The sequence below is a fragment of the Rattus rattus genome, chromosome 6 (genome assembly GCF_011064425.1).
Source record: "Rattus rattus isolate New Zealand chromosome 6, Rrattus_CSIRO_v1, whole genome shotgun sequence".
Classification (NCBI taxonomy): domain Eukaryota; kingdom Metazoa; phylum Chordata; class Mammalia; order Rodentia; family Muridae; genus Rattus; species Rattus rattus.
Genome location: NC_046159.1, coordinates 9,768,732 through 9,782,753, shown reverse-complemented (window position 1 = coordinate 9,782,753; position 14,022 = coordinate 9,768,732). Strand labels below are relative to the sequence as shown.

Below are 14,022 nucleotides of genomic sequence, written 5' to 3'. Positions count from 1 at the left end.
TGCCCAACACAAATAATTCGTATTTTCTTAGAAGACTTCTTCATTTTCCTTTCTTCCATTCATTTTTTCCACACCAGCATACAAAGGAATGGGTTTTATTATGGCGTTTTCACACACAGCATCGCTAGGCTTTCTCTTCGTTTCTTCCCCTCCCTCTGCTGCTCTCCAGAGTGCCTCTGCCTCACTTTCTGGTGACTCTCTTCTAGTCTTCTCCCTTCTGTTCTCTCATCACTTACCTTTAGACGCCTTTCTTATCCCCATAAACCCCTCTTTGCCTTCACAATTACACAAGATACACACACACACACACACACACACACACACACACACACACACACAGGTCCAAACATGGATTCCACAGGAGGATGCAGTATGCAAGAATTTTATGACTTTTTTCATTTGTGTTCATCAGGGAGCTTGTCCTTGTTTTGAATATTGACTTGGCTTGTCAAAGTTCAGTTCTGTTATTGGGCAAATACTGACTAGTAGAGTCTATTCCATTACCCTCCTTCTTCTATTTTGTGGAACAACTTGAGGTGTGCAGTAGTATCTCTCTCCCTTCAAGGTTGGGTCAAACTGAACAGTGAATCAATCCGGTTTGGGTTTTTGATTGTGGGAAGAGTTTATTACTGCCTCAGGGGCATCTAGTGGCTGTGTTTCCTACTTCTGGCTTTGTGCGTCATTCGATGAGCTTTTCAGTGTTAACATTTCTATTTGCTTTATTGTTTTTAGTTGAGATATCAATTTCCTTGGTCAAGTTTTCTTCTGTGTTGCCAACTTCCCATTATATCATAATGTTCTCTGACTTCTTTCTCATGTTACTGACTTTCCTATCAATCCTCCCTGGATTAAATTCATGAGCTTCTTAGTATCCTCTCTCAGTTCATGGATCATTTTTTATCAGGAGACATTTGCGAATTCGTCACCTGATATTTGGCTTAGTTTGGTGTCTGTGAGTCCCACACTTGAGGTGTGACCATTTTTGAAGATCAAGTGGCCCTGCTCTCCCATTCTTGGGAAAGCTCTGGTGTGTTGAGAACTTTGCATCTGATGGTTTGGATAGTGCTTATGGTTTCATTAGGAGATCATTGGAGTAGCCTGTTCTTAAGGGCTCGATCCCTAGATTTGCTCGGTGAGAATAAAGCAAATGGCTGTGTCAGCATCAAGAGTGAATTGAGGAATATAAAGGGTTACACTCTAAAAATCAGCTAAAGTCCACCATTACATCACCAAGAACCATGGACTAGACAATGGGAAGACTATGACAGAATGGCTACAAATTACTATTGGTAAGTAAAAGGGTAGTGAAAGAACACAATAAAGAAAGGAGGCGAATCACACAGAGGGGAGAAACAGAAAAAGGCTGTGCTAAAGGGAAGAGAAGACGTGTAGGAAGAAGAAAGAGAAGATAGATTCGGGATTAAAAGAGAGAAGGAAATGTCAGATGAATATGAGAAGGAAAAACTAAGACCAGAGTTTCAAAACCACCACACAGAAGCATTATGGTGAAGTTCACACAGTAAATGCAAAACGAGAAGAAGGAAAAAACAAACAGAAAGAGAAAAGGCTGGCCAATGATAAAAGAATCTATAAACCAAACAACATGAGTGCATAAGGGAACAAGAGGTTTTCAATTATATAAAAATATTAAGGATCATAAAGTGCCAACTATTCAAAAAAAGAACAAAAATAAATGTATGGAAAAAAGAGAAAATAATATAATAATAACTATTATTATTAGTGGTCATTTCGAGTAATAAAAATTAGAGACGTCATGGGAGGAAGCATAGTTGCACTTGTGGACATTGGTCTTCCCTGTGGTTTGTGACCCTGCTTAGACTGTATTGACCAAGTCTCCAGGGTCTACCAGAGGTAACTTCTCACTGCTACCTTCCCTTCTTTGATTATCACAAGCCTCTGTGGCCACTGGTGAGTTTATAATCTGTGACTTTGATGGATATTATCACTCTCATGAGACTGGCCAGCTCATTCCCCTGGAAGGGCTCCTGTGATGGAGGAGAGCGCCTCTCACATATACTGCTATAGAAAGCAAGCAGAGCATTGAGATTTGTGCAGGCAGAGAGCCGGGCTGACTTCCAAGCCCTGAGAGGTATGAATCAGAGCTCGAGGAAGCAGCTGTGGGTCGCAAAGCACACTGCAGAACTTAAGCTTCTGAGGTTTCACACAGAGAGAGAGAGAGAGCTCTGAAAGCTCATCTTCCTGCTGGCCTTGACGGGGCTGTCAATCTCCAGTCAGTCTCAGTTGATGAGATCTGCTCCTGACAACCAAGGGAGGGCCTGCATTTTTCCCAGTATCCTTCACTGCCTGAGCCAAGCCACCCAAGTCTTGCACCTTTCAACTTGTCAACCTACCTTCCTGATACCTACAACTGCATCTGAGAGAGGCGTGGAACCTCATTTCATACCAGAGAACAGGAGGCGCTACTTACGGAGCGTATAAAGTCGTGTGTACTTTATTATTTTGCATACCCAGGTATCAGCCCAGAATCGTGGGTATGCAGATTGAACACAGGAGTTTGTTTGTTTATTGTTTTTTGTTTGTTTGTTTGTGCATGCGTGAGTATGTGTCTGCGCATGCGTGTGTGTTTGTTTTGTTGAGAAAAATGCATTTTTATTGGATATTTTTTTATTTACATTTCAAATGTTATCCCCTTTCCTGGTTTCCTGTCCATAAACCCCTATCTCATTCCCTCCCCCTTCTTCTATGAGGGTGTTCCCATCCCCAACCACTCACCCCTCCTGCCTCCCCGCCCTGACATTCCCCTACACTGGGGTTCCAGCCTTGGCAAGACCAAGGACGTCTTTTCCCGTTGGTGCTCAACAAGGCCATCCTTAAACACCGAGTTTTTATAACCTAAATTCAAGTCTCTCCCTTCCTTTCTTTACCAGCTAAGGAACCAGAGGGCACGAGTTTACATGACTCCAGGTCTTCCCTTCCCACCGCACTGTACATCTGCCCACTTCTTCCCCGGGACCCTGTCTGAGTTCATCCTCCTCTCTATGTTTCACACTGTTGAAAGTTTATCAGGTCCATGACTCCGTTGTCTGCAGATCCCTAGGCAACCTAGGCAGTTGGTAATTTTTTATTCTAAACTTTTAGTTTCACCTGGAGGGGGAGCTAGACTAATGGGACTGAGGTTGCTAGGCTAGCACCCCTGTGTGGGAGCTGGAATAGAACAGAGGTGGGGAAGCTAGAATAGCACATTTTGGGGGAGCAGCAAGACTACCATAGCTTAGAGAGGAGAGCAAGACTAGCAGGCATGAGCTGGGTGCTCCTGTAGACTGATCATTTGTAGCTGGACCTCAAAGCACGTTGGAATACAGACTGTTAATACCTTTTACTTCTTGCTGGTTCCCGAGCCATCTCCTGCCCTGGGACTTTGGCATATTAGACTAAGGCTTTCTGACTGGGGGTTATCGCTTTCTCTCAGCCCTCTCCTTCCTTCCTGTCTCCTTTAGAATATAACTTGTTTAAGATAGTCCCCTGGCCTCTGTTCCTGAAGTAAAGAAGAAAAGTATATGTTTTCTATTTACTGATGACCTATCCAACACGTGCACAGCTGTGTGGGGGCTCCTATGGGCTGTGTACTTGTCCTGAGGGTGAGACCACCAGCCTTTTTACATGAAGGCCTTCTGGTCTACCCCTTACCTCACAGAGTTGGAGTTGGTTGTCTTGGACTGGTTTCCTTGGATCACCTGTCTTCTTCTCTGCCAATCTCTCTCTCTCTCTCTCTCTCTCTCTCTCTCTCTCTCTCTCTCTCTCTCTGTGTGTGTGTGTGTGTGAGAGAGAGAGAGAGAGAGAGAGAGAGAGAGAGAGAGACTCTGTAGAATTAAATCCTACTTTTTTATATTCTGACTTGACTTCTTCACTGTATCCCACATTGGCAGCTTCCTGTCAGCCATCTTGCCCACAGAGAAAGCCCTTCTATTCATGAGTACCTTGACTCATAACTTTCAAACCCTTCATTTTCTATAATTTCTATCATTAAATAGCAAGCTAAATCTAGCCAGTGTTGTAAGACGGGTGGTAGATTTTGTGGCTGTGTCTACTCAATGAAGACTTCCAGAAAAAATATAAGTGTGGAATTGTGCATATTGAGGAAAGATGTAGGGTTTTTTTTAATGCTTTTATGTGATATAAATTTCAAGCAATGGCATCTGGGGCCAGATTCTCTCTGTTCAAAAGTCCTAGACTGCTAAGACTTTCCTAAGCACAGATTTAGAGTATCAGCAGCAGAGAAACAGGAATTACTGAAGAAATTATCAAATGTCTCCCCATTACCTATTGTTGAGCCTGGAGTAGTGTCTCCATGTTGTTTTCCTTCCTTTCCTTTTGTAGACTGTATAGATCCAAACTCATAGCACAACTTTTTAAGAATTGTAAGTGTTGGGGGGCTGGAGAGATGGCTCAGTGGTTAAAAGCACTGGCTGCTCTTCCAGAGGTCCTGAGTTCAATTCCCAGCAACTACATGGTGGCTCACAACCATCTGTAATGGGATCTGATGCCCTATTCTGGCCTGCAGGTGTATAGGCAGATGGAACATTCAAATACACAAAGTAAATCATTAGAGAAAAAAGAATTATGACTGTGAATGGTCTAGTAATATAATAGAAAGAGGATAATATATCATATTATATAATATAGTTCATATATATTATATTATATATATTTAAGTATAATATAATTAGTCCTAAAACTGTGTGACAGCATTGTCCACTTGCATCACTTGCTATGTTAGAATAGTAGCTAACTGAACAAAGTCAAGCCAACACCATTTTGCAGAATCATGTTTTCTGCTTCAAGTTGAGTTCTTCATATTGATATCACTCTTACCCCTTAAAGGGTTCAAGATTCACAGAACCTTGTTGGGGGCAACATTTCATTTCCTACTCATTTCATCTTCAACATCTAATCTAAGAGGCACAGTGCTTCCTCCAGCATGAGACTGTGGCGAGACCTGGGATGCTTGGCTCTTCACTGAACAGACTCTTATCAAAGTGCTAATGGCGGATATACTTTGTGGTGTTTCCTGACACCCTCCAGCTGGGACTCCATTAAGCTCACTCTTTTCTTGACTTGAAGTTGTTTCTTAATATGCATTATTAAAATGAGTGCATGTTAGGTAATCTCAGGTTTGGTGCTTGAGTTGAAACACAGATGTCTGCAAAAGATAAAAAGCATTAAAAAAAATAAGGCTATTAAAAGTTAGAATAGAATATCCAGACTTGTTCCGACTGATGAGTGATTTTTCAGGGAAGTGTGCTACCTCACCTGCTGACACACTGTGACAGCAGCGTCCTGTGAAAGGTCACAGTGACTTCAGACGAGGTTGTAAATCAATGTCATGTTTACGAGCTCACAGAAATACAGCTATGTCTGGTTCTCACTGTGATGATAAAAGAACCAATCATGAAACCCGTTTCTCTTCCTATCAACTCAAAAAGAGATAGAAGGAACAGAGGATGTAGATGACAGAAGGACAGACTGCTGGTTTCTGAGAGACAAGCTCGTGGAAATAAAGAAAAGAGGGAAATGGACACAAATAAATTTAAGGATATCATCACCCTTTTAGAACAAGCAGAAATTAAAGAATCCCAAAGCATGGACAGATGAAGCAGGAAAAGAATGTAATTTTGTTTAAAATCACATGGCTCTGAAGGGAGGTAGTTACTAGCATTGTGTCAGGGAATGTTCTGTGCAGAATAATTGAGTTAAATTTCAAAGACTGAAGCTTAAACTCCTCTGACAAAAGCAATGTCCTGAAATATAAACAGACGAGAGAGAGAAGGACACACACACACACACACACAGAGAGAGAGAGAGAGAGAGAGAGAGAGAGAGAGAGAGAGAGAGAGAGAGGAACCCAACAGCTATCAGGGATATTTTTCACTTGTCCAAGTGGCTGCTTCTCCAAACTCTAGGTGTTTAAGGCTGAAGTCAGTGCCTCTCCCCTGTTCACCCAGGCCTTGGAAGAGTCCATCCCTATCCCACCCTCACATAGCCCTTCCTTTAGCAAGTCCTGTAACTCTCTACACTGCAGCAGCTCTCCCTTCTCCACTGTGCTCACTCACCATTGTCCAAAAGTCACCTCACCAGGTGCGGTACCACGTGCACACAGTCCTGTCATGAAAATCACCGTGACCACCGGCATCGATGTGTGAAGAAATGGATCTGTGGCTACTCTGGAGCTGCTCCAGTGGACGAATGAGTGTGGGATAGGCAGAGGATGTCTGTCGGACCCAAGGAGTAGATGGGACTTACATCTCTTGTGGCTGTGACACAACACCTGTCAGAAGCGATCACATTTCAAACCCATGAGCCTCTTCAGGACATTTTAATAGTAAATAACGTGGACTAGTACTTCAATGATAGGGAATAATTAGAAAGCTTTGGGTTGGGAAAATTTAAAGTCTTTTTCACTCCCCAACATGGAAAAGGAGCATATTTGGGTTAATGCCTACTCTTGACAGAATAATTAAAATTATAGGAAATCAAAAATCAGTGTCCTTTCCATTTGGAATAGGAAGCAATTTGGCTACTGATGAAGCGTTGGCTGGAATGGTATGCTGCTTAGATTTTCATTCACTTGATGCAAGCCTAGACACACTTGGGAAGGGGAAATCTAAATTTAGGAATTGCCTACATCAGAATGGCCTAAGTCCATGTCTGTGAAGCATTTTCTTGTTGCTAACTGGTGTGGGAGAAATCATCCTTCTGTGGGCACTCCCTAGGTAGGCATCCTGGACTATTTTTAAAGGTCACTTGAGCAAACTGGGGATGGTCAGCCATCAAGATGCATTTCTCCGTGGTCTCTGCTTCAGCAACTACCTCCAGATTTCTGCCTTGAACCCCTGTCTTGGCTTGGCTCCATGATAGACCTGTGAGTGACATTAACCCTTTGCTCTACCAACTTGATGTTAGTCAGCAGCAAAGAAGCAAACTAGGTCAAATTATGACTCCCAAGTAGACATGACCACTTCTTAACCCTGAGAAACTGAATTATGGCCTTATCTGAAGATGGAAATAAGAAAAAAAATCATTCTGTATGGCCAGGCTGGTCCTGTGTCCAAGACTTCATAAGAGTACGGAAGGTACTCTTGTGGAATAGCACCAGCCACCTTTCCACTCATGTGACTCCAACTGAGTGATCTCCAGGATGGCTGACCTGAATCTAAGTTTGTGTGGCTATAGTTTACAGCGCCGTGCCTCAGAGCAAGTATAATTTCAGATACACGATGTGAAGAACTCAACTTTTTCCCTTTAGACGGAGCAGCCTGGGGTGAAGCTCCGATTTAAACCCTTATCAGAATTATATATTATTGTTTCAGGGTTTATTTACGGGAGCCGTACTTGGTAGTTCGCAGACATTCAATAACTTCATGGTGTATGAATGACTTCAGTTTTCTGGGCCCAAATGTGCAAGTGCAGACTTCTGACAGAAGGGGGCAGAAGAGAGCTGCTGGAACAGAAGACTAAGAAAAGGGTTTGGGCAACTTCAGGGGACTGACCAGGAGTGTCACCAGTGAAAGCAGACCTAGGAAAGAGGACATGAGCAAGTCAGAGACTGGCATCAGGGACTGGGACTTGGGAAGAAACGCATAATGTAGACCAGATAGGAAAATCAGAATGAACTAAGTCATTTGGTGTGACTACTAAAAAGGACTTTCCAGATACCACCTGGGATTAGATTTAGATGTGAGTTTGTTATGATATCTGTCATATTGCAAAATCAATCTCTCTCTCTCTCTCTCCCTCTCTCTCTCTCTCCTCTCTCCTCCCTCTCCTCTCTCTCTCCCTCCCCCATCTCTCTCTCTCTCTCTCTCTCTCTCTCTCTCTCTCTCTCCTCTCTCTCTCTCTCTCTCTCTCTCTCTCTCTCTCTCTCTCTCTCTCTCTCTCTCTCTCTCTCTCCCTCTCTCTCTCTCTCCCTGTGTGTTTGTGTGTTTGATGCATACTAAGACCAGGGAGCCATGTTGAATGTCTTTCTCCATCATTCTCTACTATATCTGGAGAGAACAGAGTCTCTCACTAAATCTGGGGCTTGATCATTCAGCTACACAGGCTGGCCAGCAGGACACAGGAACTCTACTATCTCCGACTTTCCAGTGCTGGGGTTGTAGGTTTACTCTTAAGCCCGACTTTTTATGTGGATGCCAGAGATTTGTGCTCAAGTCGTGGTCCTTCACAGTTAACCCATCTCCCCATCCCCTCCATTTATAGTTAAACAATCACCTCCTACTTATTTTGATTTTGAGGATGATTTCTCGAGTAGTATGAATAAAATGAAATAGCACGGAGGTCTTGTGTGCTGTGGTTTAAGGTAGGTGTGTCCCATTCATCCCCTTCCCAGCTCTCTGAGTCCCTGGCTCTTGAGGTATTCTCACTTATGAGTCGCTCCTCAAGGTTAGCCATTGTCTTCCTCCAAGAGCTCTCCCCTGATATGAAATATGTGTTTAGAGCTTAATACTTACAAAGAATTAATAACTTGTTCATTTATGTAACAAGTATTGAGATTCTAGATACTGTTGAACATAAAGAAATGAAACAAGGTACCCCTTGCCTTAAGGGAGCTCATAGGCCATCATCTCACCATCTTGGCATCAGAAGGCTCTCTGGTAGGAACAAAGGACAAACCAGCTCTTCACAGTCTTCAGTTCGCCTATGATTCTCTGTGTCAAACACAAGTAAACAGACAAGGTCAGATATTAAGTAAATTTAAAAAAATGCCATGTGCTCCCGTTCTGTCAGTTTTAAACACTGACAAAGGTGTCCAAATGAATCCACAGTGGACGTGAACACTCTCTCTGCTTTGATGCCTGAGTACTAAAGAGTCATTCTTTGGGGAGCTCTCACAGTGTTGTAGAGCACACCAAATACAGAATCAATAGGAGCTTTTAAAGCCTCAATTCTCTGCTTCTGAGATCATTACATTGCCTGTAATTCACCTTTTTACCTTTAGGATGTAATAAATAAAAAAATATCAGTTCACTCTGTGTAAGACAGAGATATGGCTGCCTGTCAGCTAATATTGACTTGCAAAAATTGCTGCTGACCTTGGTGTCCTAAAAAAATTATACACTAGATAGAATCTGTGCAATGAATAAGTGACTCGAACGATATCATGTCCTATCTCAGCTAACACGAAGAGGAGAAACAGTGGTCATTTGTAAGACCATAATCTGTAAAATCCATTAGCACAGTTTCCAAAGGAAGTCATCATTACATAGAAACTGTTCTCTTTTTCTCCCCCAAATTTATTTCTGTTTTATGGGACAGAGGTTTTTATGTGGTTTCTTTAATAAAAAGACATTATCAAACGCCATAGAATTCTCAAATTAATTTTATAACACCATTTAAGTCTAATTACTGCCTATTAGGTATGTCTGAAAATAAACTACAAATCAGTGCAAAAACCAGACATAGAGATTCACTTGAGTTTGTTCGTGGCTTTCATTATTTAGCCTGCAAAATAATGTCTTTCAGTTTTATGTGAGTGTTGTGTTGTGGAACGAGCATTGTAGATACGTGCTGAACTCAGACACTGAAGCATGAACCCAGGCTGGGCTTCGCATTCTGAACTCCCGACTCTGCTCTCCTGCACTTTAGGGTTATGGAGTCATACCAGGATGTCCTCAAACAGGAATGTAGTTTTCCCAGTCATCTGAGGTCTCCTTGTCATAGTTTACACTTGGGATAGGAGTTAAGACCTTGAAAAACAGCATCATTATGTCTCTTTGTTCAATTATCCTGGTTCTGCTCTCACCAGTAACAAAATGACCCACAAGCTGGCATCGTGTTTAAAACCACTCCTGCCTTCCAATAGGATTTACATTTGAATTCCAAAATGGCTGGAAAATCCTAGAGTTACAGGATTTGCAACCAGATGAGACCCTAAGGACCATCCACTAGCCCAGAAAGGGATTTTAACTGGTTTAGTGGTTTATCCAATGATAATTATCTATTTGATTAAGGAATTGAGATGAAAATCTTTCCCATGATATCATAGTTCCAAATAAGGTCTCCGTTCAAGGCAATATCTACATCCAGAAAGTACAACCAAATGGATGGATGGGTGGATAGATAGATAGATAGATAGATAGATAGATAGATAGATAGATACATAGATACATAGATAGATACATAGATACATAAATACATAGATACATAGATACATAGATGCATAGATAATATATAGATAGATGATATATAAACAGATAGATAAATAGATGATAGATAAAGATATAATATATAGATAGATGATAGATAAACAGATAAATAGATGATAGATAAGTAGATAGATAGATAGATAGATAGATAGATAGATAGATAGATAGATAGATAGATAATAGATTTTTTATTAATTTAAAAGCCAGGTTAAAGAGGAAGCAAACAGAACTTTGACATTTTTACCTCAAAGCTCAGAAATGTGGCTGTAATTTTAGATGACCTGAAGCATTGTTATGAGTGACCGTTTCACTTAATTCTGTGTTAAATTAAGAGAATAAGTCCCAGGATATGCTCTCTCTTGATTTGATATGTACCCCCTGTCCTTTTAAGTTACCTGTGTTTTGGAAACCAAGACTTCCTCAATCTTATCACAAACACTATTATTTAACTAAATACCAGTATACTCAAATAATTAAGCCAGTTCATTCCATCAAATTACATGGTTTAGAAAATAAGTTCCTACTTTTGCCTGCTCTTGGCACTCCTTTCCTCCTTTCTGGTTGCCTTGCCCCCATATGAGGGTGTTTGTCTTGTCTTATTGTATCTTGTTTTGTCTTGTTTGCTTGTTGTCTCTAGGAAGTATGCTCTTTTCTGATGGGGGAATTGTAGCTGGCAGAGAGGAGGGGGGAGTTGGAAGGAGCTGGGAGGAGTTGGGGAGGGAAAATGTGGTTGGGATGTATTATATGAAGAATCTATCTTCATTTTCTTAAAATGTTCCTATAGTCTGGTTCAAAACTGGCAGTCCTGAAGCACATGCAAAATCAGTAATTAGCACCCAGTAGATGCCTGGACACAGAGAGGCCAGAGTGGGGTGCATTGGGGTGGCGAGTAAAATCTGATCAGCAGCCTAGAGCTGAAGTCACCCAGATGTGGATGGGTCAACCCTTCCCATTGTGCTTGCATCATACCCCTCAGAAACTTGAATTTGGGTAGAGAGGAAAAAAATTTAACTGTAACTGTTTATCTGTTTACTGCCCATCTACAAGATCTCATACTAATATCAATATCCCAATATAAAACATCCCAACTTTTAAAAGTCCCACAGTCGTTAAAAATTCAAACACTTCAAATTTTCCTTCTCATTAAAATAGCCAGAGTTTCTAAAATATCCAAAGTCTTTCATGTATGGGCTTCTTTAGAATACAGACGAGTTAAATTGCTTTCCTACTCCAACGTGGAATAACCAGGAAATAATAAAATCACAGCAAAACCAAAGTTCATCAGTGTAAAAACTGAGTACTTGATGTCTGCAACCTACTCATGATTGTCTGGGATACAGGATCCCCTTCTCTAGCTCCTCCCTCTGTAGTACAAATAGCTTCTCTCCTAGACTCAGGCCAGCTCCATGCCACATCTCCTGCTGCCCTCTGCCAACTTCTCATGGTGCTGTGATCTCCAAAATGCTAGGGTCTCCACTGTAACTGAGGCTGCACACTCTCCATCAGCCTTATAGCCTCTCTTAATGGACTCTGACTCTCTCACACAATGCCAAACCTCACCTTCTTTCCCTAACTCCTTAAATCCTAAGATTTATAATACAACTAAGCTGATTCTTCCTCAGTTGCCTCTTCTGGAAGTGCCATGCTTCGACTGCTCTCTATGACCCTTCATGCCTTCAGTCAGTATCATCCAGGAAATTTATACACCACCAAGTTTGGCTTCCGGCACAGGTGCAGCCTTGACTCTGAGCTACAGCTTTTGTGTGCTGATCCTAAGGATATTTCAGCCCTGGGGACGCTGCTCCCTTCTTAATCATAGCTGCTTCTTCAGCCCCAGCTAACCAGCGTCAATTCTACTAGCAAAGAGAAAGTTTCACCTTAGCAGTCCTTAGTTCAGTAATATCACATGAATGGCCTTCCTAGAGTCTTTCCTTCCCCCAAAACTTCACAAACCAGGTCTCCATTGTCTATGCTGCTCTTAGAATCTTCTTCTAAGTTTTCGGAGTAAATAGCACATTAAGCTCTGATCACTCCGTGACTCTTCTATCCCAAAGTTTCAAAGTCCTTCTACAACCTCCATCCCTCTTAACATGGTGAGATCTATCAAAGCAAATACCCTATTATCTCAGCACTGATTTCTGTCTCTGGGTTTTTCTTATTATGATAAACAATAACAAAACCATGACCAAATGCAACTTGGAGAGGAAAGTGTTTTTTTCATTTTCAACTTCTAGGTCACAATTCATTGCCGCCAAGGAAAGTCTAACCAGGGACTGAAGCAGAAACCACGGAAGAAAGCTGCTTAGTGGCTTGCTGCTGTGCCTTGTTCTGTTCTTTCTTATATGATCCTGGATGACCTGTTCAAGGCTGGCACTGTCTACAGTAATCTGCCCCCCCCACATCAATCATTAGTCAAGAAAATGCCTGACAGACTTGTTTCTTGGCCAATCTTATGGAGGTGTCTTCTCAATTGAGAGATTCTCTTCTCAAATGACTCTAATTTGAATCAAGTTGGCATAAAACTAACCAGCAGACAGGGAACTGTGTTTGCTTTAGTTTCGGTAGCTCAAGGAATTATTCTTTCCAGTTTTATTGAGCTTTACTCTTGGATCATTGATCAAAGTTAGTCATGGCATGATAATCCTTGGTCTTGTTGCCTTTGTTGAGATGGTAGCTGGGTACATCCACGTTCAAGTCTGCCTTTTTTTTTTTTTGAAGAAACTTTACTTTCAACTAGGTTGAGTCCAAAGTCACCATGTGATACAGCAACACATCCATGCTTACAGCTGGAAGGAACAGATTTTAGCCACAGGCTTCTCCAGATTTTGAAATCTAAACAGGATTCTAGAGTGTGGAGAGAGAGGGGATGAGGAATCATTTGTAGTTTGTCTTAGACCCTTTCATCTCCTAGCAAGAAGTCAGTAAGGAAGCCCCTTACAACAGCAGATGGCATAGGACACAGCAATTTGACTTAGAGAGCCAGAGACATTTCTACCTACCATGCAGGTAAAGCATTACAGAACAATCCAGAATTTTGACGGTCAAGTTGTAACAAAAGAATAAAACAAACTCAGTACCCACCTTTACATAAATTGTTTAGAATTTTTCTTAAAAACTAAATTGATCACATCAGACAAAAAAAAGTCTGTTACCTATTCTTCAGTTAAAAATAAAATCTTCACTTAAAAGAATCATCATTTTGACAGACATGCTTTTAAAAATGCCTTTAGCTTTTTGTTAAAAAAAATCTATAAATAATTCTAAGAGAGCTAACCTATTGGTACACTCTAAACTGTTTTTCTTTCTTATTATTTAGTTCAAGTATGACTGAAATTTTGGATCAATATATCCCAAAGTGAATTCTGAATCTTACACTCAACTGAGTCAATCTTTATAACCAATATTTAAAAAAAATAAAAATGGTTACATTCACTATCCCACTAAGATTTCCAATAGGGAAATATAGGAAATGTTATTTTTCAGTGCTGACTGTTGTTCTCCATGACTTTGTCTTGAATTGGTGGTTTCTCTCCTGTTTCCTCAGCTTGCAGGTTTCCTCAAGTCTCAGGCGTCACATTCTTGTTGACTGCTACAGGCCATTAATTGCTTCTCTTTGTGTTCTCCCTCACCTGCCTTCTTCCCATGTATCCTCCACATAGCTCCTATGATAAGCTTTATCTAATAAAACCCAACTTGATGTCCTTAGAATAATCATTGTGTAACACAAATTAACCCCCAATTCAAAGAATGTTCAATTCTTGGCTCTTATCTACATAACCAAGTTTGATAATTCCATCTGCTTCTCTCCTGGTGATAGGGTTCAGAATTAGTAGACTAT

At 41.1% G+C, this 14,022-nt stretch overlaps 1 protein-coding gene across 3 annotated transcripts in view; it reads left to right on the top strand.

Annotated features, from left to right (window-relative positions):
* Pik3c2g (phosphatidylinositol-4-phosphate 3-kinase catalytic subunit type 2 gamma) overlaps positions 1 to 14,022 on the top strand; it is a 295,422-nt gene that overhangs the window by 112,437 nt on the left and 168,963 nt on the right. The gene's annotated exons all lie outside the window — the stretch shown is intronic.